This window comes from Rattus norvegicus, chromosome 19 (assembly GCF_021556685.1).
Source record: "Rattus norvegicus strain SHRSP/BbbUtx chromosome 19, alternate assembly SHRSP_T2T, whole genome shotgun sequence".
NCBI lineage: Eukaryota > Metazoa > Chordata > Mammalia > Rodentia > Muridae > Rattus > Rattus norvegicus.
The window spans coordinates 66821696-66845000 of record NC_141552.1 but is presented as its reverse complement, the minus strand read 5'-3'; the positions used below and the strand labels follow the sequence as shown (position 1 = coordinate 66845000).

General features: G+C 64.8%; 13 non-coding genes across 13 annotated transcripts; all 13 read left to right on the top strand.

Annotated features, from left to right (window-relative positions):
- Positions 1-735: 735 nt before the first annotated feature.
- On the top strand, positions 736-854 carry LOC147999580 (5S ribosomal RNA). Its single transcript, XR_015644410.1, has one exon. It is a non-coding gene; the product is annotated as a 5S ribosomal RNA (ribosomal RNA).
- A 1614-nt stretch (positions 855-2468) lies between these two features.
- LOC147999579 (5S ribosomal RNA) lies at positions 2469-2587 on the top strand. Its single transcript, XR_015644409.1, has one exon. It is a non-coding gene; the product is annotated as a 5S ribosomal RNA (ribosomal RNA).
- Positions 2588-4229: 1642 nt separating this feature from the next.
- On the top strand, positions 4230-4348 carry LOC147999578 (5S ribosomal RNA). The gene has a single exon (XR_015644408.1). It is a non-coding gene; the product is annotated as a 5S ribosomal RNA (ribosomal RNA).
- Positions 4349-5967: 1619 nt separating this feature from the next.
- On the top strand, positions 5968-6086 carry LOC147999577 (5S ribosomal RNA). Its single transcript, XR_015644407.1, has one exon. It is a non-coding gene; the product is annotated as a 5S ribosomal RNA (ribosomal RNA).
- A 1614-nt stretch (positions 6087-7700) lies between these two features.
- LOC147999576 (5S ribosomal RNA) lies at positions 7701-7819 on the top strand. Its single transcript, XR_015644406.1, has one exon. It is a non-coding gene; the product is annotated as a 5S ribosomal RNA (ribosomal RNA).
- A 1638-nt stretch (positions 7820-9457) lies between these two features.
- Positions 9458-9576, top strand: LOC147999575 (5S ribosomal RNA). Its single transcript, XR_015644404.1, has one exon. It is a non-coding gene; the product is annotated as a 5S ribosomal RNA (ribosomal RNA).
- A 1634-nt stretch (positions 9577-11210) lies between these two features.
- On the top strand, positions 11211-11329 carry LOC147999574 (5S ribosomal RNA). Its single transcript, XR_015644403.1, has one exon. It is a non-coding gene; the product is annotated as a 5S ribosomal RNA (ribosomal RNA).
- Positions 11330-12940: 1611 nt separating this feature from the next.
- Positions 12941-13059, top strand: LOC147999573 (5S ribosomal RNA). The gene has a single exon (XR_015644402.1). It is a non-coding gene; the product is annotated as a 5S ribosomal RNA (ribosomal RNA).
- Positions 13060-14671: 1612 nt separating this feature from the next.
- Positions 14672-14790, top strand: LOC147999572 (5S ribosomal RNA). The gene has a single exon (XR_015644401.1). It is a non-coding gene; the product is annotated as a 5S ribosomal RNA (ribosomal RNA).
- A 1621-nt stretch (positions 14791-16411) lies between these two features.
- On the top strand, positions 16412-16530 carry LOC147999571 (5S ribosomal RNA). The gene has a single exon (XR_015644400.1). It is a non-coding gene; the product is annotated as a 5S ribosomal RNA (ribosomal RNA).
- A 1618-nt stretch (positions 16531-18148) lies between these two features.
- Positions 18149-18267, top strand: LOC147999570 (5S ribosomal RNA). The gene has a single exon (XR_015644399.1). It is a non-coding gene; the product is annotated as a 5S ribosomal RNA (ribosomal RNA).
- A 1629-nt stretch (positions 18268-19896) lies between these two features.
- On the top strand, positions 19897-20015 carry LOC147999569 (5S ribosomal RNA). Its single transcript, XR_015644398.1, has one exon. It is a non-coding gene; the product is annotated as a 5S ribosomal RNA (ribosomal RNA).
- A 1638-nt stretch (positions 20016-21653) lies between these two features.
- Positions 21654-21772, top strand: LOC147999568 (5S ribosomal RNA). The gene has a single exon (XR_015644397.1). It is a non-coding gene; the product is annotated as a 5S ribosomal RNA (ribosomal RNA).
- The last annotated feature ends 1533 nt before the right edge of the window (positions 21773-23305 follow it).

The following is a 23305-nucleotide window of genomic DNA, read 5'->3' as shown; positions in this document are numbered from 1 at the left end:
CTAGTGTGTGTGTGTGTGTGTGTGTGTGTGTGTGTGTGTGTCCCGGGTGGGATTGGATGCCAGCCATCACCAAATGTTCAGTTGACTTCCCGCTCCCAGGCTGAGGGCCCCTGTCCTGGGCACAGGGAGGTCGGTGGGTCCCGGGTGGGTCGGGATTCCAGGAGCTGCTGGAAGCTCCGCCCTCGGCCCCCTCGAGGGCAAGAGGAAATCCCGGGTGGGTGGGTCAGGGCGCTGTTGTACTGAGCCTGTGGAAGGAAGAGGCTCTCTGTCCGGGAGGGGACGAGAGAAGGAGAGGAGGAGAGGAGGAGAGACCTCTGCGCATCCTGCGTGGGGAAAGGCTGGCACTCACAGGCTGGGCCCGTGTTCCATCCAGGGCGGGCTGAGGAGGGCTGGGGAGGCTGTAGGCCACGCGAGGCAGGCAGGCAGGCAGGCAGCCCCCGGGCTGGGGCGTGCGGATGGGGCTCGGGCAGGGGTGAGGGGCGCGCGGAAGGCAGGACGCGACGACTTTCTTAGGTGTGGGCTCTCTGTCGTCTGGGCTCTGGGCTCAGGGCTCTGGGCTCTGGGCTCTGGGCTCTGGGCTGGGGACTCGGGACTCGGGACTCGGGACTCGGGACTCGGGGGCTTGGGGCTTGCTGGCTGTCTGACGTGCCACCGGTGGGGGTGGGCCGGGCGGGCATGGCGGGCGGCTGAGCGAGCGCAGCAGGCTCTTGGGGCTTGTCGGCGAGGGCCGCCCTCGTCTACGGCCATACCACCCTGAACGCGCCCGATCTCGTCTGATCTCGGAAGCTAAGCAGGGTCGGGCCTGGTTAGTACTTGGATGGGAGACCGCCTGGGAATACCGGGTGCTGTAGGCTTTTTGGACTCCCTTTTGGCCGCGGCGGGGGACCAGTCTCAGGCCAGGCCATCCCCACCCACATGCATCCCACAGCCCACAGGCCACAGCCCAGGCCCCGGGGAGAGCCCACCCTCGCCCTCTCAGATGCCTGGCATATGCACGGTGGCTCCAGACAGAGTGGGCGCCCCGACACCCACCACCCTGGAGGCAGCAAGACAGGAGGTGAGAGAGCCTCTCTCCATTTGCAGCGAGCCCAGGCTGGCCTCGAACACCACATCCTCGCCCACCACCGCACTGGTCTCTCTCCCCGTGTAGTGTGTGGGATTGCCTGGGTGGGTGGGTGCCCCTGTGGGGGTGCCTCTTAGGAGGCCACGGCGCGTGGGTGACTGCTGCGGTGGTGGGTGTGGCTGTGAGAGCGTGCAAAGGTCTGTGTGACCACCGGTGTGTGAGAGTGTGTGTCGCTCCCCCTCCTGCCTCCTGCTAAGGTGACTCCTGCGAGAGTCTGTGTGTGAGTGAGTGTGTGAGTGTGTGAGTGAGTGTGTGTGTGATTGAGTGTGTGTGTGACTGAGTGTATGTGTGTGTGTGTGTGTGTGTGTATTTGTGAGCTGTCCTTAGGTTCCGTGCCTGCTTATGCGCCCTAGGGTGCCTGTCTACCTGTTCGGTCCGGCTTTCTTACCCCGGTGAGTTCATGCCTGGCGCGCGTGTCTGCCTGCGTGGGTCTTGCCTCTGCGCGCCCGCGTATGTGTGCCCCTATAAAGGGGTGGCACGCACGTGTGTGTGTGTGTGTGTGTGTGTGTGTTTGTATGTTTGTGTGTTTGTATACTTGTGTGAATGCCCGCACTTGGGAGGGAGGGCAAGGGCAGTGGGGCCTGGCTCTTGGGCCAGCCTCTCCGCTGGGTGGGCGTGGCTAGTGTGTGTGTGTGTGTGTGTGTGTGTGTCTGTGTGTGTGTGTCCCGGGTGGGATTGGATGCGAGCCATCACCAAATGTTCAGTTGACTTCCCGCTCCCAGGCTGAGGGCCCCTGTCCTGGGCACAGGGAGGACGGTGGGTCCCGGGTGGGTCGGGATTCCAGGAGCTGCTGGAAGCTCCGCCCTCGGCCCCCTCGAGGGCAAGAGGAAATCCCGGGTGGGTGGGTCAGGGCGCTGTTGTACTGAGCCTGTGGAAGGAAGAGTCTCTCTGTCGGGGAGGGGACGAGAGGAGGAGAGGAGGAGAGGAGGAGAGACCTCTGCGCATCCTGCGTGGGGAAAGGCTGGCACTCACAGGCTGGGCCCGTGTTCCATCCAGGGCGGGCTGAGGAGGGCTGGGGAGGCTGTAGGCCACGCGAGGCAGGCAGGCAGGCAGGCAGCCCCCGGGCTGGGGCGTGCGGATGGGGCTCGGGCAGGGGTGAGGGGCGCGCGGAAGGCAGGACGCGACGACTTTCTTAGGTGTGGGCTCTCTGTCGTCTGGGCTCTGGGCTCTGGGCTCTGGGCTCTGGGCTCTGGGCTGGGGACTCGGGACTCGGGACTCGGGACTCGGGACTCGGGACTCGGGGGCTTGGGGCTTGCTGGCTGTCTGACGTGCCACCGGTGGGGGTGGGCCGGGCGGGCCTGGCGGGCGGCTGAGCGAGCGCAGCAGGTCGGCGAGGGCTGCCCTCGTCTACGGCCATACCACCCTGAACGCGCCCGATCTCGTCTGATCTCGGAAGCTAAGCAGGGTCGGGCCTGGTTAGTACTTGGATGGGAGACCGCCTGGGAATACCGGGTGCTGTAGGCTTTTTGGACTCCCTTTTGGCCGCGGCGGGGGACCAGTCTCAGGCCAGGCCATCCCCACCCACATGCATCCCACAGCCCACAGGCCACAGCCCAGGCCCCGGGGAGAGCCCACCCTCGCCCTCTCAGATGCCTGGCATATGCACGGTGGCTCCAGACAGAGTGGGCGCCCCGACACCCACCACCCTGGAGGCAGCAAGACAGGAGGTGAGAGAGCCTCTCTCCATTTGCAGCGAGCCCAGGCTGGCCTCGAACACCACATCCTCGCCCACCACCGCACTGGTCTCTCTCCCCGTGTAGTGTGTGGGATTGCCTGGGTGGGTGGGTGCCCCTGTGGGGGTGCCTCTTAGGAGGCCACGGCGCGTGGGTGACTGCTGCGGTGGTGGGTGTGGCTGTGAGAGCGTGCAAAGGTCTGTGTGACCACCGGTGTGTGAGAGTGTGTGTCGCTCCCCCTCCTGCCTCCTGCTAAGGTGACTCCTGCGAGAGTCTGTGTGTGAGTGAGTGTGGGAGTGTGTGAGTGAGTGTGTGTGTGATTGAGTGTGTGTGTGACTGAGTGTATGTGTGTGTGTGTGTGTGTGTGTGTATTTGTGAGCTGTCCTTAGGTTCCGTGCCTGCTTATGCGCCCTAGGGGGCCTGTCTACCTGTTCGGTCCGGCTTTCTTACCCCGGTGAGTTCATGCCTGGCGCGCGTGTCTGCCTGCGTGGGTCTTGCCTCTGCGCGCCCGCGTATGTGTGCCCCTATAAAGGGGTGGCACGCACGTGTGTGTGTGTGTGTGTGTGTGTGTTTGTATGTTTGTGTGTTTGTATACTTGTGTGAATGCCCGCACTTGGGAGGGAGGGCAAGGGCAGTGGGGCCTGGCTCTTGGGCCAGCCTCTCCGCTGGGTGGGCGTGGCTAGTGTGTGTGTGTGTGTGTGTGTGTGTGTGTGTCTGTGTGTGTGTGTCCCGGGTGGGATTGGATGCGAGCCATCACCAAATGTTCAGTTGACTTCCCGCTCCCAGGCTGAGGGCCCCTGTCCTGGGCACAGGGAGGACGGTGGGTCCCGAGTGGGTCGGGATTCCAGGAGCTGCTGGAAGCTCCGCCCTCGGCCCCCTCGAGGGCAAGAGGAAATCCCGGGTGGGTGGGTCAGGGCGCTGTTGTACTGAGCCTGTGGAAGGAAGAGTCTCTCTGTCGGGGAGGGGACGAGAGGAGGAGAGGAGGAGAGAAGAGACCTCTGCGCATCCTGCGTGGGGAAAGGCTGGCACTCACAGGCTGGGCCCGTGTTCCATCCAGGGCGGGCTGAGGAGGGCTGGGGAGGCTGTAGGCCACGCGAGGCAGGCAGGCAGGCAGGCAGCCCCCGGGCTGGGGCGTGCGGATGGGGCTCGGGCAGGGGTGAGGGGCGCGCGGAAGGCAGGACGCGACGACTTTCTTAGGTGTGGGCTCTCTGTCGTCTGGGCTCTGGGCTCTGGGCTCTGGGCTCTGGGCTCTGGGCTGGGGACTCGGGACTCGGGACTCGGGACTCGGGACTCGGGACTCGGGACTCGGGACTCGGGGGCTTGGGGCTTGCTGGCTGTCTGACGTGCCACCGGTGGGGGTGGGCCGGGCGGGCCTGGCGGGCGGCTGAGCGAGCGCAGCAGGCTCTTGGGGCTTGTCGGCGAGGGCCGCCCTCGTCTACGGCCATACCACCCTGAACGCGCCCGATCTCGTCTGATCTCGGAAGCTAAGCAGGGTCGGGCCTGGTTAGTACTTGGATGGGAGACCGCCTGGGAATACCGGGTGCTGTAGGCTTTTTGGACTCCCTTTTGGCCGCGGCGGGGGACCAGTCTCAGGCCAGGCCATCCCCACCCACATGCATCCCACAGCCCACAGGCCACAGCCCAGGCCCCGGGGAGAGCCCACCCTCGCCCTCTCAGATGCCTGGCATATGCACGGTGGCTCCAGACAGAGTGGGCGCCCCGACACCCACCACCCTGGAGGCAGCAAGACAGGAGGTGAGAGAGCCTCTCTCCATTTGCAGCGAGCCCAGGCTGGCCTCGAACACCACATCCTCGCCCACCACCGCACTGGTCTCTCTCCCCGTGTAGTGTGTGGGATTGCCTGGGTGGGTGGGTGCCCCTGTGGGGGTGCCTCTTAGGAGGCCACGGCGCGTGGGTGACTGCTGCGGTGGTGGGTGTGGCTGTGAGAGCGTGCAAAGGTCTGTGTGACCACCGGTGTGTGAGAGTGTGTGTCGCTCCCCCTCCTGCCTCCTGCTAAGGTGACTCCTGCGAGAGTCTGTGTGTGAGTGAGTGTGGGAGTGTGTGAGTGAGTGTGTGTGTGATTGAGTGTGTGTGTGACTGAGTGTATGTGTGTGTGTGTGTGTGTGTGTATTTGTGAGCTGTCCTTAGGTTCCGTGCCTGCTTATGCGCCCTAGGGGGCCTGTCTACCTGTTCGGTCTGGCTTTCTTACCCCGGTGAGTTCATGCCTGGCGCGCGTGTCTGCCTGCGTGGGTCTTGTCTCTGCGCGCCCGCGTATTTGTGCCCCTATAAAGGGGTGGCACGCACGTGTGTGTGTGTGTGTGTGTTTGTATGTTTGTGTGTGTGTATACTTGTGTGAATGCCCGCACTTGGGAGGGAGGGCAAGGGCAGTGGGGCCTGGCTCTTGGGCCATCCTCTCCGCTGGGTGGGCGTGGCTAGTGTGTGTGTGTGTGTGTGTGTGTGTGTGTGTGTGTGTGTGTCCCGGGTGGGATTGGATGCCAGCCATCACCAAATGTTCAGTTGACTTCCCGCTCCCAGGCTGAGGGCCCCTGTCCTGGGCACAGGGAGGTCGGTGGGTCCCGGGTGGGTCGGGATTCCAGGAGCTGCTGGAAGCTCCGCCCTCGGCCCCCTCGAGGGCAAGAGGAAATCCCGGGTGGGTGGGTCAGGGCGCTGTTGTACTGAGCCTGTGGAAGGAAGAGGCTCTCTGTCCGGGAGGGGACGAGAGAAGGAGAGGAGGAGAGGAGGAGAGACCTCTGCGCATCCTGCGTGGGGAAAGGCTGGCACTCACAGGCTGGGCCCGTGTTCCATCCAGGGCGGGCTGAGGAGGGCTGGGGAGGCTGTAGGCCACGCGAGGCAGGCAGGCAGGCAGGCAGCCCCCGGGCTGGGGCGTGCGGATGGGGCTCGGGCAGGGGTGAGGGGCGCGCGGAAGGCAGGACGCGACGACTTTCTTAGGTGTGGGCTCTCTGTCGTCTGGGCTCTGGGCTCAGGGCTCTGGGCTCTGGGCTCTGGGCTCTGGGCTGGGGACTCGGGACTCGGGACTCGGGACTCGGGACTCGGGGGCTTGGGGCTTGCTGGCTGTCTGACGTGCCACCGGTGGGGGTGGGCCGGGCGGGCATGGCGGGCGGCTGAGCGAGCGCAGCAGGCTCTTGGGGCTTGTCGGCGAGGGCCGCCCTCGTCTACGGCCATACCACCCTGAACGCGCCCGATCTCGTCTGATCTCGGAAGCTAAGCAGGGTCGGGCCTGGTTAGTACTTGGATGGGAGACCGCCTGGGAATACCGGGTGCTGTAGGCTTTTTGGACTCCCTTTTGGCCGCGGCGGGGGACCAGTCTCAGGCCAGGCCATCCCCACCCACATGCATCCCACAGCCCACAGGCCACAGCCCAGGCCCCGGGGAGAGCCCACCCTCGCCCTCTCAGATGCCTGGCATATGCACGGTGGCTCCAGACAGAGTGGGCGCCCCGACACCCACCACCCTGGAGGCAGCAAGACAGGAGGTGAGAGAGCCTCTCTCCATTTGCAGCGAGCCCAGGCTGGCCTCGAACACCACATCCTCGCCCACCACCGCACTGGTCTCTCTCCCCGTGTAGTGTGTGGGATTGCCTGGGTGGGTGGGTGCCCCTGTGGGGGTGCCTCTTAGGAGGCCACGGCGCGTGGGTGACTGCTGCGGTGGTGGGTGTGGCTGTGAGAGCGTGCAAAGGTCTGTGTGACCACCGGTGTGTGAGAGTGTGTGTCGCTCCCCCTCCTGCCTCCTGCTAAGGTGACTCCTGCGAGAGTCTGTGTGTGAGTGAGTGTGGGAGTGTGTGAGTGAGTGTGTGTGTGATTGAGTGTGTGTGTGACTGAGTGTATGTGTGTGTGTGTGTGTGTGTGTATTTGTGAGCTGTCCTTAGGTTCCGTGCCTGCTTATGCGCCCTAGGGGGCCTGTCTACCTGTTCGGTCCGGCTTTCTTACCCCGGTGAGTTCATGCCTGGCGCGCGTGTCTGCCTGCGTGGGTCTTGCCTCTGCGCGCCCGCGTATGTGTGCCCCTATAAAGGGGTGGCACGCACGTGTGTGTGTGTGTGTGTGTGTGTGTGTTTGTATGTTTGTGTGTTTGTATACTTGTGTGAATGCCCGCACTTGGGAGGGAGGGCAAGGGCAGTGGGGCCTGGCTCTTGGGCCAGCCTCTCCGCTGGGTGGGCGTGGCTAGTGTGTGTGTGTGTGTGTGTGTGTGTGTCTGTGTGTGTGTGTCCCGGGTGGGATTGGATGCGAGCCATCACCAAATGTTCAGTTGACTTCCCGCTCCCAGGCTGAGGGCCCCTGTCCTGGGCACAGGGAGGACGGTGGGTCCCGGGTGGGTCGGGATTCCAGGAGCTGCTGGAAGCTCCGCCCTCGGCCCCCTCGAGGGCAAGAGGAAATCCCGGGTGGGTGGGTCAGGGCGCTGTTGTACTGAGCCTGTGGAAGGAAGAGTCTCTCTGTCGGGGAGGGGACGAGAGGAGGAGAGGAGGAGAGGAGGAGAGACCTCTGCGCATCCTGCGTGGGGAAAGGCTGGCACTCACAGGCTGGGCCCGTGTTCCATCCAGGGCGGGCTGAGGAGGGCTGGGGAGGCTGTAGGCCACGCGAGGCAGGCAGGCAGGCAGGCAGCCCCCGGGCTGGGGCGTGCGGATGGGGCTCGGGCAGGGGTGAGGGGCGCGCGGAAGGCAGGACGCGACGACTTTCTTAGGTGTGGGCTCTCTGTCGTCTGGGCTCTGGGCTCTGGGCTCTGGGCTCTGGGCTCTGGGCTGGGGACTCGGGACTCGGGACTCGGGACTCGGGACTCGGGACTCGGGGGCTTGGGGCTTGCTGGCTGTCTGACGTGCCACCGGTGGGGGTGGGCCGGGCGGGCCTGGCGGGCGGCTGAGCGAGCGCAGCAGGTCGGCGAGGGCTGCCCTCGTCTACGGCCATACCACCCTGAACGCGCCCGATCTCGTCTGATCTCGGAAGCTAAGCAGGGTCGGGCCTGGTTAGTACTTGGATGGGAGACCGCCTGGGAATACCGGGTGCTGTAGGCTTTTTGGACTCCCTTTTGGCCGCGGCGGGGGACCAGTCTCAGGCCAGGCCATCCCCACCCACATGCATCCCACAGCCCACAGGCCACAGCCCAGGCCCCGGGGAGAGCCCACCCTCGCCCTCTCAGATGCCTGGCATATGCACGGTGGCTCCAGACAGAGTGGGCGCCCCGACACCCACCACCCTGGAGGCAGCAAGACAGGAGGTGAGAGAGCCTCTCTCCATTTGCAGCGAGCCCAGGCTGGCCTCGAACACCACATCCTCGCCCACCACCGCACTGGTCTCTCTCCCCGTGTAGTGTGTGGGATTGCCTGGGTGGGTGGGTGCCCCTGTGGGGGTGCCTCTTAGGAGGCCACGGCGCGTGGGTGACTGCTGCGGTGGTGGGTGTGGCTGTGAGAGCGTGCAAAGGTCTGTGTGACCACCGGTGTGTGAGAGTGTGTGTCGCTCCCCCTCCTGCCTCCTGCTAAGGTGACTCCTGCGAGAGTCTGTGTGTGAGTGAGTGTGGGAGTGTGTGAGTGAGTGTGTGTGTGATTGAGTGTGTGTGTGACTGAGTGTATGTGTGTGTGTGTGTGTGTGTGTATTTGTGAGCTGTCCTTAGGTTCCGTGCCTGCTTATGCGCCCTAGGGGGCCTGTCTACCTGTTCGGTCTGGCTTTCTTACCCCGGTGAGTTCATGCCTGGCGCGCGTGTCTGCCTGCGTGGGTCTTGCCTCTGCGCGCCCGCGTATGTGTGCCCCTATAAAGGGGTGGCACGCACGTGTGTGTGTGTGTGTGTGTGTGTTTGTATGTTTGTGTGTTTGTATACTTGTGTGAATGCCCGCACTTGGGAGGGAGGGCAAGGGCAGTGGGGCCTGGCTCTTGGGCCAGCCTCTCCGCTGGGTGGGCGTGGCTAGTGTGTGTGTGTGTGTGTGTGTGTGTGTGTGTCTGTGTGTGTGTGTCCCGGGTGGGATTGGATGCGAGCCATCACCAAATGTTCAGTTGACTTCCCGCTCCCAGGCTGAGGGCCCCTGTCCTGGGCACAGGGAGGACGGTGGGTCCCGAGTGGGTCGGGATTCCAGGAGCTGCTGGAAGCTCCGCCCTCGGCCCCCTCGAGGGCAAGAGGAAATCCCGGGTGGGTGGGTCAGGGCGCTGTTGTACTGAGCCTGTGGAAGGAAGAGTCTCTCTGTCGGGGAGGGGACGAGAGGAGGAGAGGAGGAGAGAAGAGACCTCTGCGCATCCTGCGTGGGGAAAGGCTGGCACTCACAGGCTGGGCCCGTGTTCCATCCAGGGCGGGCTGAGGAGGGCTGGGGAGGCTGTAGGCCACGCGAGGCAGGCAGGCAGGCAGGCAGCCCCCGGGCTGGGGCGTGCGGATGGGGCTCGGGCAGGGGTGAGGGGCGCGCGGAAGGCAGGACGCGACGACTTTCTTAGGTGTGGGCTCTCTGTCGTCTGGGCTCTGGGCTCTGGGCTCTGGGCTCTGGGCTCTGGGCTGGGGACTCGGGACTCGGGACTCGGGACTCGGGACTCGGGACTCGGGACTCGGGACTCGGGGGCTTGGGGCTTGCTGGCTGTCTGACGTGCCACCGGTGGGGGTGGGCCGGGCGGGCCTGGCGGGCGGCTGAGCGAGCGCAGCAGGCTCTTGGGGCTTGTCGGCGAGGGCCGCCCTCGTCTACGGCCATACCACCCTGAACGCGCCCGATCTCGTCTGATCTCGGAAGCTAAGCAGGGTCGGGCCTGGTTAGTACTTGGATGGGAGACCGCCTGGGAATACCGGGTGCTGTAGGCTTTTTGGACTCCCTTTTGGCCGCGGCGGGGGACCAGTCTCAGGCCAGGCCATCCCCACCCACATGCATCCCACAGCCCACAGGCCACAGCCCAGGCCCCGGGGAGAGCCCACCCTCGCCCTCTCAGATGCCTGGCATATGCACGGTGGCTCCAGACAGAGTGGGCGCCCCGACACCCACCACCCTGGAGGCAGCAAGACAGGAGGTGAGAGAGCCTCTCTCCATTTGCAGCGAGCCCAGGCTGGCCTCGAACACCACATCCTCGCCCACCACCGCACTGGTCTCTCTCCCCGTGTAGTGTGTGAAATTGCCTGGGTGGGTGGGTGCCCCTGTGGGGGTGCCTCTTAGGAGGCCACGGCGCGTGGGTGACTGCTGCGGTGGTGGGTGTGGCTGTGAGAGCGTGCAAAGGTCTGTGTGACCACCGGTGTGTGAGAGTGTGTGTCGCTCCCCCTCCTGCCTCCTGCTAAGGTGACTCCTGCGAGAGTCTGTGTGTGAGTGAGTGTGGGAGTGTGTGAGTGAGTGTGTGTGTGATTGAGTGTGTGTGTGACTGAGTGTATGTGTGTGTGTGTGTGTGTGTGTATTTGTGAGCTGTCCTTAGGTTCCGTGCCTGCTTATGCGCCCTAGGGGGCCTGTCTACCTGTTCGGTCTGGCTTTCTTACCCCGGTGAGTTCATGCCTGGCGCGCGTGTCTGCCTGCGTGGGTCTTGTCTCTGCGCGCCCGCGTATTTGTGCCCCTATAAAGGGGTGGCACGCACGTGTGTGTGTGTGTGTGTGTTTGTATGTTTGTGTGTGTGTATACTTGTGTGAATGCCCGCACTTGGGAGGGAGGGCAAGGGCAGTGGGGCCTGGCTCTTGGGCCATCCTCTCCGCTGGGTGGGCGTGGCTAGTGTGTGTGTGTGTGTGTGTGTGTGTGTGTGTCTGTGTGTGTGTGTCCCGGGTGGGATTGGATGCGAGCCATCACCAAATGTTCAGTTGACTTCCCGCTCCCAGGCTGAGGGCCCCTGTCCTGGGCACAGGGAGGACGGTGGGTCCCGAGTGGGTCGGGATTCCAGGAGCTGCTGGAAGCTCCGCCCTCGGCCCCCTCGAGGGCAAGAGGAAATCCCGGGTGGGTGGGTCAGGGCGCTGTTGTACTGAGCCTGTGGAAGGAAGAGTCTCTCTGTCGGGGAGGGGACGAGAGGAGGAGAGGAGGAGAGAAGAGACCTCTGCGCATCCTGCGTGGGGAAAGGCTGGCACTCACAGGCTGGGCCCGTGTTCCATCCAGGGCGGGCTGAGGAGGGCTGGGGAGGCTGTAGGCCACGCGAGGCAGGCAGGCAGGCAGGCAGCCCCCGGGCTGGGGCGTGCGGATGGGGCTCGGGCAGGGGTGAGGGGCGCGCGGAAGGCAGGACGCGACGACTTTCTTAGGTGTGGGCTCTCTGTCGTCTGGGCTCTGGGCTCTGGGCTCTGGGCTCTGGGCTCTGGGCTGGGGACTCGGGACTCGGGACTCGGGACTCGGGACTCGGGACTCGGGACTCGGGACTCGGGGGCTTGGGGCTTGCTGGCTGTCTGACGTGCCACCGGTGGGGGTGGGCCGGGCGGGCCTGGCGGGCGGCTGAGCGAGCGCAGCAGGCTCTTGGGGCTTGTCGGCGAGGGCCGCCCTCGTCTACGGCCATACCACCCTGAACGCGCCCGATCTCGTCTGATCTCGGAAGCTAAGCAGGGTCGGGCCTGGTTAGTACTTGGATGGGAGACCGCCTGGGAATACCGGGTGCTGTAGGCTTTTTGGACTCCCTTTTGGCCGCGGCGGGGGACCAGTCTCAGGCCAGGCCATCCCCACCCACATGCATCCCACAGCCCACAGGCCACAGCCCAGGCCCCGGGGAGAGCCCACCCTCGCCCTCTCAGATGCCTGGCATATGCACGGTGGCTCCAGACAGAGTGGGCGCCCCGACACCCACCACCCTGGAGGCAGCAAGACAGGAGGTGAGAGAGCCTCTCTCCATTTGCAGCGAGCCCAGGCTGGCCTCGAACACCACATCCTCGCCCACCACCGCACTGGTCTCTCTCCCCGTGTAGTGTGTGAAATTGCCTGGGTGGGTGGGTGCCCCTGTGGGGGTGCCTCTTAGGAGGCCACGGCGCGTGGGTGACTGCTGCGGTGGTGGGTGTGGCTGTGAGAGCGTGCAAAGGTCTGTGTGACCACCGGTGTGTGAGAGTGTGTGTCGCTCCCCCTCCTGCCTCCTGCTAAGGTGACTCCTGCGAGAGTCTGTGTGTGAGTGAGTGTGGGAGTGTGTGAGTGAGTGTGTGTGTGATTGAGTGTGTGTGTGACTGAGTGTATGTGTGTGTGTGTGTGTGTGTGTATTTGTGAGCTGTCCTTAGGTTCCGTGCCTGCTTATGCGCCCTAGGGGGCCTGTCTACCTGTTCGGTCTGGCTTTCTTACCCCGGTGAGTTCATGCCTGGCGCGCGTGTCTGCCTGCGTGGGTCTTGTCTCTGCGCGCCCGCGTATTTGTGCCCCTATAAAGGGGTGGCACGCACGTGTGTGTGTGTGTGTGTGTTTGTATGTTTGTGTGTGTGTATACTTGTGTGAATGCCCGCACTTGGGAGGGAGGGCAAGGGCAGTGGGGCCTGGCTCTTGGGCCATCCTCTCCGCTGGGTGGGCGTGGCTAGTGTGTGTGTGTGTGTGTGTGTGTGTGTGTGTGTCCCGGGTGGGATTGGATGCCAGCCATCACCAAATGTTCAGTTGACTTCCCGCTCCCAGGCTGAGGGCCCCTGTCCTGGGCACAGGGAGGTCGGTGGGTCCCGGGTGGGTCGGGATTCCAGGAGCTGCTGGAAGCTCCGCCCTCGGCCCCCTCGAGGGCAAGAGGAAATCCCGGGTGGGTGGGTCAGGGCGCTGTTGTACTGAGCCTGTGGAAGGAAGAGGCTCTCTGTCCGGGAGGGGACGAGAGAAGGAGAGGAGGAGAGGAGGAGAGACCTCTGCGCATCCTGCGTGGGGAAAGGCTGGCACTCACAGGCTGGGCCCGTGTTCCATCCAGGGCGGGCTGAGGAGGGCTGGGGAGGCTGTAGGCCACGCGAGGCAGGCAGGCAGGCAGGCAGCCCCCGGGCTGGGGCGTGCGGATGGGGCTCGGGCAGGGGTGAGGGGCGCGCGGAAGGCAGGACGCGACGACTTTCTTAGGTGTGGGCTCTCTGTCGTCTGGGCTCTGGGCTCAGGGCTCTGGGCTCTGGGCTCTGGGCTCTGGGCTGGGGACTCGGGACTCGGGACTCGGGACTCGGGACTCGGGGGCTTGGGGCTTGCTGGCTGTCTGACGTGCCACCGGTGGGGGTGGGCCGGGCGGGCATGGCGGGCGGCTGAGCGAGCGCAGCAGGCTCTTGGGGCTTGTCGGCGAGGGCCGCCCTCGTCTACGGCCATACCACCCTGAACGCGCCCGATCTCGTCTGATCTCGGAAGCTAAGCAGGGTCGGGCCTGGTTAGTACTTGGATGGGAGACCGCCTGGGAATACCGGGTGCTGTAGGCTTTTTGGACTCCCTTTTGGCCGCGGCGGGGGACCAGTCTCAGGCCAGGCCATCCCCACCCACATGCATCCCACAGCCCACAGGCCACAGCCCAGGCCCCGGGGAGAGCCCACCCTCGCCCTCTCAGATGCCTGGCATATGCACGGTGGCTCCAGACAGAGTGGGCGCCCCGACACCCACCACCCTGGAGGCAGCAAGACAGGAGGTGAGAGAGCCTCTCTCCATTTGCAGCGAGCCCAGGCTGGCCTCGAACACCACATCCTCGCCCACCACCGCACTGGTCTCTCTCCCCGTGTAGTGTGTGGGATTGCCTGGGTGGGTGGGTGCCCCTGTGGGGGTGCCTCTTAGGAGGCCACGGCGCGTGGGTGACTGCTGCGGTGGTGGGTGTGGCTGTGAGAGCGTGCAAAGGTCTGTGTGACCACCGGTGTGTGAGAGTGTGTGTCGCTCCCCCTCCTGCCTCCTGCTAAGGTGACTCCTGCGAGAGTCTGTGTGTGAGTGAGTGTGTGAGTGTGTGAGTGAGTGTGTGTGTGATTGAGTGTGTGTGTGACTGAGTGTATGTGTGTGTGTGTGTGTGTGTGTATTTGTGAGCTGTCCTTAGGTTCCGTGCCTGCTTATGCGCCCTAGGGTGCCTGTCTACCTGTTCGGTCCGGCTTTCTTACCCCGGTGAGTTCATGCCTGGCGCGCGTGTCTGCCTGCGTGGGTCTTGCCTCTGCGCGCCCGCGTATGTGTGCCCCTATAAAGGGGTGGCACGCACGTGTGTGTGTGTGTGTGTGTGTGTGTTTGTATGTTTGTGTGTTTGTATACTTGTGTGAATGCCCGCACTTGGGAGGGAGGGCAAGGGCAGTGGGGCCTGGCTCTTGGGCCAGCCTCTCCGCTGGGTGGGCGTGGCTAGTGTGTGTGTGTGTGTGTGTGTGTGTGTCTGTGTGTGTGTGTCCCGGGTGGGATTGGATGCGAGCCATCACCAAATGTTCAGTTGACTTCCCGCTCCCAGGCTGAGGGCCCCTGTCCTGGGCACAGGGAGGACGGTGGGTCCCGGGTGGGTCGGGATTCCAGGAGCTGCTGGAAGCTCCGCCCTCGGCCCCCTCGAGGGCAAGAGGAAATCCCGGGTGGGTGGGTCAGGGCGCTGTTGTACTGAGCCTGTGGAAGGAAGAGTCTCTCTGTCGGGGAGGGGACGAGAGGAGGAGAGGAGGAGAGGAGGAGAGACCTCTGCGCATCCTGCGTGGGGAAAGGCTGGCACTCACAGGCTGGGCCCGTGTTCCATCCAGGGCGGGCTGAGGAGGGCTGGGGAGGCTGTAGGCCACGCGAGGCAGGCAGGCAGGCAGGCAGCCCCCGGGCTGGGGCGTGCGGATGGGGCTCGGGCAGGGGTGAGGGGCGCGCGGAAGGCAGGACGCGACGACTTTCTTAGGTGTGGGCTCTCTGTCGTCTGGGCTCTGGGCTCTGGGCTCTGGGCTCTGGGCTCTGGGCTGGGGACTCGGGACTCGGGACTCGGGACTCGGGACTCGGGACTCGGGGGCTTGGGGCTTGCTGGCTGTCTGACGTGCCACCGGTGGGGGTGGGCCGGGCGGGCCTGGCGGGCGGCTGAGCGAGCGCAGCAGGTCGGCGAGGGCTGCCCTCGTCTACGGCCATACCACCCTGAACGCGCCCGATCTCGTCTGATCTCGGAAGCTAAGCAGGGTCGGGCCTGGTTAGTACTTGGATGGGAGACCGCCTGGGAATACCGGGTGCTGTAGGCTTTTTGGACTCCCTTTTGGCCGCGGCGGGGGACCAGTCTCAGGCCAGGCCATCCCCACCCACATGCATCCCACAGCCCACAGGCCACAGCCCAGGCCCCGGGGAGAGCCCACCCTCGCCCTCTCAGATGCCTGGCATATGCACGGTGGCTCCAGACAGAGTGGGCGCCCCGACACCCACCACCCTGGAGGCAGCAAGACAGGAGGTGAGAGAGCCTCTCTCCATTTGCAGCGAGCCCAGGCTGGCCTCGAACACCACATCCTCGCCCACCACCGCACTGGTCTCTCTCCCCGTGTAGTGTGTGGGATTGCCTGGGTGGGTGGGTGCCCCTGTGGGGGTGCCTCTTAGGAGGCCACGGCGCGTGGGTGACTGCTGCGGTGGTGGGTGTGGCTGTGAGAGCGTGCAAAGGTCTGTGTGACCACCGGTGTGTGAGAGTGTGTGTCGCTCCCCCTCCTGCCTCCTGCTAAGGTGACTCCTGCGAGAGTCTGTGTGTGAGTGAGTGTGGGAGTGTGTGAGTGAGTGTGTGTGTGATTGAGTGTGTGTGTGACTGAGTGTATGTGTGTGTGTGTGTGTGTGTGTATTTGTGAGCTGTCCTTAGGTTCCGTGCCTGCTTATGCGCCCTAGGGGGCCTGTCTACCTGTTCGGTCTGGCTTTCTTACCCCGGTGAGTTCATGCCTGGCGCGCGTGTCTGCCTGCGTGGGTCTTGCCTCTGCGCGCCCGCGTATGTGTGCCCCTATAAAGGGGTGGCACGCACGTGTGTGTGTGTGTGTGTGTGTGTTTGTATGTTTGTGTGTTTGTATACTTGTGTGAATGCCCGCACTTGGGAGGGAGGGCAAGGGCAGTGGGGCCTGGCTCTTGGGCCAGCCTCTCCGCTGGGTGGGCGTGGCTAGTGTGTGTGTGTGTGTGTGTGTGTGTGTGTGTGTGTCTGTGTGTGTGTGTCCCGGGTGGGATTGGATGCGAGCCATCACCAAATGTTCAGTTGACTTCCCGCTCCCAGGCTGAGGGCCCCTGTCCTGGGCACAGGGAGGACGGTGGGTCCCGGGTGGGTCGGGATTCCAGGAGCTGCTGGAAGCTCCGCCCTCGGCCCCCTCGAGGGCAAGAGGAAATCCCGGGTGGGTGGGTCAGGGCGCTGTTGTACTGAGCCTGTGGAAGGAAGAGTCTCTCTGTCGGGGAGGGGACGAGAGGAGGAGAGGAGGAGAGAAGAGACCTCTGCGCATCCTGCGTGGGGAAAGGCTGGCACTCACAGGCTGGGCCCGTGTTCCATCCAGGGCGGGCTGAGGAGGGCTGGGGAGGCTGTAGGCCACGCGAGGCAGGCAGGCAGGCAGGCAGCCCCCGGGCTGGGGCGTGCGGATGGGGCTCGGGCAGGGGTGAGGGGCGCGCGGAAGGCAGGACGCGACGACTTTCTTAGGTGTGGGCTCTCTGTCGTCTGGGCTCTGGGCTCTGGGCTCTGGGCTCTGGGCTCTGGGCTGGGGACTCGGGACTCGGGACTCGGGACTCGGGACTCGGGGGCTTGGGGCTTGCTGGCTGTCTGACGTGCCACCGGTGGGGGTGGGCCGGGCGGGCCTGGCGGGCGGCTGAGCGAGCGCAGCAGGCTCTTGGGGCTTGTCGGCGAGGGCCGCCCTCGTCTACGGCCATACCACCCTGAACGCGCCCGATCTCGTCTGATCTCGGAAGCTAAGCAGGGTCGGGCCTGGTTAGTACTTGGATGGGAGACCGCCTGGGAATACCGGGTGCTGTAGGCTTTTTGGACTCCCTTTTGGCCGCGGCGGGGGACCAGTCTCAGGCCAGGCCATCCCCACCCACATGCATCCCACAGCCCACAGGCCACAGCCCAGGCCCCGGGGAGAGCCCACCCTCGCCCTCTCAGATGCCTGGCATATGCACGGTGGCTCCAGACAGAGTGGGCGCCCCGACACCCACCACCCTGGAGGCAGCAAGACAGGAGGTGAGAGAGCCTCTCTCCATTTGCAGCGAGCCCAGGCTGGCCTCGAACACCACATCCTCGCCCACCACCGCACTGGTCTCTCTCCCCGTGTAGTGTGTGGGATTGCCTGGGTGGGTGGGTGCCCCTGTGGGGGTGCCTCTTAGGAGGCCACGGCGCGTGGGTGACTGCTGCGGTGGTGGGTGTGGCTGTGAGAGCGTGCAAAGGTATGTGTGACCACCGGTGTGTGAGAGTGTGTGTCGCTCCCCCTCCTGCCTCCTGCTAAGGTGACTCCTGCGAGAGTCTGTGTGTGAGTGAGTGTGGGAGTGTGTGAGTGAGTGTGTGTGTGATTGAGTGTGTGTGTGACTGAGTGTATGTGTGTGTGTGTGTGTGTGTGTATTTGTGAGCTGTCCTTAGGTTCCGTGCCTGCTTATGCGCCCTAGGGGGCCTGTCTACCTGTTCGGTCCGGCTTTCTTACCCCGGTGAGTTCATGCCTGGCGCGCGTGTCTGCCTGCGTGGGTCTTGCCTCTGCGCGCCCGCGTATGTGTGCCCCTATAAAGGGGTGGCACGCACGTGTGTGTGTGTGTGTGTGTGTGTGTGTGTGTTTGTATGTTTGTGTGTTTGTATACTTGTGTGAATGCCCGCACTTGGGAGGGAGGGCAAGGGCAGTGGGGCCTGGCTCTTGGGCCAGCCTCTCCGCTGGGTGGGCGTGGCTAGTGTGTGTGTGTGTGTGTGTGTGTGTGTCTGTGTGTGTGTGTCCCGGGTGGGATTGGATGCGAGCCATCACCAAATGTTCAGTTGACTTCCCGCTCCCAGGCTGAGGGCCCCTGTCCTGGGCACAGGGAGGACGGTGGGTCCCGGGTGGGTCGGGATTCCAGGAGCTGCTGGAAGCTCCGCCCTCGGCCCCCTCGAGGGCAAGAGGAAATCCCGGGTGGGTGGGTCAGGGCGCTGTTGTACTGAGCCTGTGGAAGGAAGAGTCTCTCTGTCGGGGAGGGGACGAGAGGAGGAGAGGAGGAGAGGAGGAGAGACCTCTGCGCATCCTGCGTGGGGAAAGGCTGGCACTCACAGGCTGGGCCCGTGTTCCATCCAGGGCGGGCTGAGGAGGGCTGGGGAGGCTGTAGGCCACGCGAGGCAGGCAGGCAGGCAGGCAGCCCCCGGGCTGGGGCGTGCGGATGGGGCTCGGGCAGGGGTGAGGGGCGCGCGGAAGGCAGGACGCGACGACTTTCTTAGGTGTGGGCTCTCTGTCGTCTGGGCTCTGGGCTCTGGGCTCTGGGCTCTGGGCTCTGGGCTGGGGACTCGGGACTCGGGACTCGGGACTCGGGACTCGGGACTCGGGGGCTTGGGGCTTGCTGGCTGTCTGACGTGCCACCGGTGGGGGTGGGCCGGGCGGGCCTGGCGGGCGGCTGAGCGAGCGCAGCAGGTCGGCGAGGGCTGCCCTCGTCTACGGCCATACCACCCTGAACGCGCCCGATCTCGTCTGATCTCGGAAGCTAAGCAGGGTCGGGCCTGGTTAGTACTTGGATGGGAGACCGCCTGGGAATACCGGGTGCTGTAGGCTTTTTGGACTCCCTTTTGGCCGCGGCGGGGGACCAGTCTCAGGCCAGGCCATCCCCACCCACATGCATCCCACAGCCCACAGGCCACAGCCCAGGCCCCGGGGAGAGCCCACCCTCGCCCTCTCAGATGCCTGGCATATGCACGGTGGCTCCAGACAGAGTGGGCGCCCCGACACCCACCACCCTGGAGGCAGCAAGACAGGAGGTGAGAGAGCCTCTCTCCATTTGCAGCGAGCCCAGGCTGGCCTCGAACACCACATCCTCGCCCACCACCGCACTGGTCTCTCTCCCCGTGTAGTGTGTGGGATTGCCTGGGTGGGTGGGTGCCCCTGTGGGGGTGCCTCTTAGGAGGCCACGGCGCGTGGGTGACTGCTGCGGTGGTGGGTGTGGCTGTGAGAGCGTGCAAAGGTCTGTGTGACCACCGGTGTGTGAGAGTGTGTGTCGCTCCCCCTCCTGCCTCCTGCTAAGGTGACTCCTGCGAGAGTCTGTGTGTGAGTGAGTGTGGGAGTGTGTGAGTGAGTGTGTGTGTGATTGAGTGTGTGTGTGACTGAGTGTATGTGTGTGTGTGTGTGTGTGTGTGTGTGTATTTGTGAGCTGTCCTTAGGTTCCGTGCCTGCTTATGCGCCCTAGGGGGCCTGTCTACCTGTTCGGTCTGGCTTTCTTACCCCGGTGAGTTCATGCCTGGCGCGCGTGTCTGCCTGCGTGGGTCTTGCCTCTGCGCGCCCGCGTATGTGTGCCCCTATAAAGGGGTGGCACGCACGTGTGTGTGTGTGTGTGTGTGTGTTTGTATGTTTGTGTGTTTGTATACTTGTGTGAATGCCCGCACTTGGGAGGGAGGGCAAGGGCAGTGGGGCCTGGCTCTTGGGCCAGCCTCTCCGCTGGGTGGGCGTGGCTAGTGTGTGTGTGTGTGTGTGTGTGTGTGTGTGTGTGTGTCTGTGTGTGTGTGTCCCGGGTGGGATTGGATGCGAGCCATCACCAAATGTTCAGTTGACTTCCCGCTCCCAGGCTGAGGGCCCCTGTCCTGGGCACAGGGAGGACGGTGGGTCCCGGGTGGGTCGGGATTCCAGGAGCTGCTGGAAGCTCCGCCCTCGGCCCCCTCGAGGGCAAGAGGAAATCCCGGGTGGGTGGGTCAGGGCGCTGTTGTACTGAGCCTGTGGAAGGAAGAGTCTCTCTGTCGGGGAGGGGACGAGAGGAGGAGAGGAGGAGAGAAGAGACCTCTGCGCATCCTGCGTGGGGAAAGGCTGGCACTCACAGGCTGGGCCCGTGTTCCATCCAGGGCGGGCTGAGGAGGGCTGGGGAGGCTGTAGGCCACGCGAGGCAGGCAGGCAGGCAGGCAGCCCCCGGGCTGGGGCGTGCGGATGGGGCTCGGGCAGGGGTGAGGGGCGCGCGGAAGGCAGGACGCGACGACTTTCTTAGGTGTGGGCTCTCTGTCGTCTGGGCTCTGGGCTCTGGGCTCTGGGCTCTGGGCTCTGGGCTGGGGACTCGGGACTCGGGACTCGGGACTCGGGACTCGGGGGCTTGGGGCTTGCTGGCTGTCTGACGTGCCACCGGTGGGGGTGGGCCGGGCGGGCATGGCGGGCGGCTGAGCGAGCGCAGCAGGCTCTTGGGGCTTGTCGGCGAGGGCCGCCCTCGTCTACGGCCATACCACCCTGAACGCGCCCGATCTCGTCTGATCTCGGAAGCTAAGCAGGGTCGGGCCTGGTTAGTACTTGGATGGGAGACCGCCTGGGAATACCGGGTGCTGTAGGCTTTTTGGACTCCCTTTTGGCCGCGGCGGGGGACCAGTCTCAGGCCAGGCCATCCCCACCCACATGCATCCCACAGCCCACAGGCCACAGCCCAGGCCCCGGGGAGAGCCCACCCTCGCCCTCTCAGATGCCTGGCATATGCACGGTGGCTCCAGACAGAGTGGGCGCCCCGACACCCACCACCCTGGAGGCAGCAAGACAGGAGGTGAGAGAGCCTCTCTCCATTTGCAGCGAGCCCAGGCTGGCCTCGAACACCACATCCTCGCCCACCACCGCACTGGTCTCTCTCCCCGTGTAGTGTGTGGGATTGCCTGGGTGGGTGGGTGCCCCTGTGGGGGTGCCTCTTAGGAGGCCACGGCGCGTGGGTGACTGCTGCGGTGGTGGGTGTGGCTGTGAGAGCGTGCAAAGGTCTGTGTGACCACCGGTGTGTGAGAGTGTGTGTCGCTCCCCCTCCTGCCTCCTGCTAAGGTGACTCCTGCGAGAGTCTGTGTGTGAGTGAGTGTGGGAGTGTGTGAGTGAGTGTGTGTGTGATTGAGTGTGTGTGTGACTGAGTGTATGTGTGTGTGTGTGTGTGTGTGTATTTGTGAGCTGTCCTTAGGTTCCGTGCCTGCTTATGCGCCCTAGGGGGCCTGTCTACCTGTTCGGTCCGGCTTTCTTACCCCGGTGAGTTCATGCCTGGCGCGCGTGTCTGCCTGCGTGGGTCTTGCCTCTGCGCGCCCGCGTATGTGTGCCCCTATAAAGGGGTGGCACGCACGTGTGTGTGTGTGTGTGTGTGTGTGTGTTTGTATGTTTGTGTGTTTGTATACTTGTGTGAATGCCCGCACTTGGGAGGGAGGGCAAGGGCAGTGGGGCCTGGCTCTTGGGCCAGCCTCTCCGCTGGGTGGGCGTGGCTAGTGTGTGTGTGTGTGTGTGTGTGTGTGTCTGTGTGTGTGTGTCCCGGGTGGGATTGGATGCGAGCCATCACCAAATGTTCAGTTGACTTCCCGCTCCCAGGCTGAGGGCCCCTGTCCTGGGCACAGGGAGGACGGTGGGTCCCGAGTGGGTCGGGATTCCAGGAGCTGCTGGAAGCTCCGCCCTCGGCCCCCTCGAGGGCAAGAGGAAATCCCGGGTGGGTGGGTCAGGGCGCTGTTGTACTGAGCCTGTGGAAGGAAGAGTCTCTCTGTCGGGGAGGGGACGAGAGGAGGAGAGGAGGAGAGAAGAGACCTCTGCGCATCCTGCGTGGGGAAAGGCTGGCACTCACAGGCTGGGCCCGTGTTCCATCCAGGGCGGGCTGAGGAGGGCTGGGGAGGCTGTAGGCCACGCGAGGCAGGCAGGCAGGCAGGCAGCCCCCGGGCTGGGGCGTGCGGATGGGGCTCGGGCAGGGGTGAGGGGCGCGCGGAAGGCAGGACGCGACGACTTTCTTAGGTGTGGGCTCTCTGTCGTCTGGGCTCTGGGCTCTGGGCTCTGGGCTCTGGGCTCTGGGCTGGGGACTCGGGACTCGGGACTCGGGACTCGGGACTCGGGACTCGGGACTCGGGACTCGGGGGCTTGGGGCTTGCTGGCTGTCTGACGTGCCACCGGTGGGGGTGGGCCGGGCGGGCCTGGCGGGCGGCTGAGCGAGCGCAGCAGGCTCTTGGGGCTTGTCGGCGAGGGCCGCCCTCGTCTACGGCCATACCACCCTGAACGCGCCCGATCTCGTCTGATCTCGGAAGCTAAGCAGGGTCGGGCCTGGTTAGTACTTGGATGGGAGACCGCCTGGGAATACCGGGTGCTGTAGGCTTTTTGGACTCCCTTTTGGCCGCGGCGGGGGACCAGTCTCAGGCCAGGCCATCCCCACCCACATGCATCCCACAGCCCACAGGCCACAGCCCAGGCCCCGGGGAGAGCCCACCCTCGCCCTCTCAGATGCCTGGCATATGCACGGTGGCTCCAGACAGAGTGGGCGCCCCGACACCCACCACCCTGGAGGCAGCAAGACAGGAGGTGAGAGAGCCTCTCTCCATTTGCAGCGAGCCCAGGCTGGCCTCGAACACCACATCCTCGCCCACCACCGCACTGGTCTCTCTCCCCGTGTAGTGTGTGGGATTGCCTGGGTGGGTGGGTGCCCCTGTGGGGGTGCCTCTTAGGAGGCCACGGCGCGTGGGTGACTGCTGCGGTGGTGGGTGTGGCTGTGAGAGCGTGCAAAGGTCTGTGTGACCACCGGTGTGTGAGAGTGTGTGTCGCTCCCCCTCCTGCCTCCTGCTAAGGTGACTCCTGCGAGAGTCTGTGTGTGAGTGAGTGTGGGAGTGTGTGAGTGAGTGTGTGTGTGATTGAGTGTGTGTGTGACTGAGTGTATGTGTGTGTGTGTGTGTGTGTGTATTTGTGAGCTGTCCTTAGGTTCCGTGCCTGCTTATGCGCCCTAGGGGGCCTGTCTACCTGTTCGGTCCGGCTTTCTTACCCCGGTGAGTTCATGCCTGGCGCGCGTGTCTGCCTGCGTGGGTCTTGCCTCTGCGCGCCCGCGTATGTGTGCCCCTATAAAGGGGTGGCACGCACGTGTGTGTGTGTGTGTGTGTGTGTGTTTGTATGTTTGTGTGTTTGTATACTTGTGTGAATGCCCGCACTTGGGAGGGAGGGCAAGGGCAGTGGGGCCTGGCTCTTGGGCCAGCCTCTCCGCTGGGTGGGCGTGGCTAGTGTGTGTGTGTGTGTGTGTGTGTGTGTCTGTGTGTGTGTGTCCCGGGTGGGATTGGATGCGAGCCATCACCAAATGTTCAGTTGACTTCCCGCTCCCAGGCTGAGGGCCCCTGTCCTGGGCACAGGGAGGACGGTGGGTCCCGAGTGGGTCGGGATTCCAGGAGCTGCTGGAAGCTCCGCCCTCGGCCCCCTCGAGGGCAAGAGGAAATCCCGGGTGGGTGGGTCAGGGCGCTGTTGTACTGAGCCTGTGGAAGGAAGAGTCTCTCTGTCGGGGAGGGGACGAGAGGAGGAGAGGAGGAGAGAAGAGACCTCTGCGCATCCTGCGTGGGGAAAGGCTGGCACTCACAGGCTGGGCCCGTGTTCCATCCAGGGCGGGCTGAGGAGGGCTGGGGAGGCTGTAGGCCACGCGAGGCAGGCAGGCAGGCAGGCAGCCCCCGGGCTGGGGCGTGCGGATGGGGCTCGGGCAGGGGTGAGGGGCGCGCGGAAGGCAGGACGCGACGACTTTCTTAGGTGTGGGCTCTCTGTCGTCTGGGCTCTGGGCTCTGGGCTCTGGGCTCTGGGCTCTGGGCTGGGGACTCGGGACTCGGGACTCGGGACTCGGGACTCGGGACTCGGGACTCGGGACTCGGGGGCTTGGGGCTTG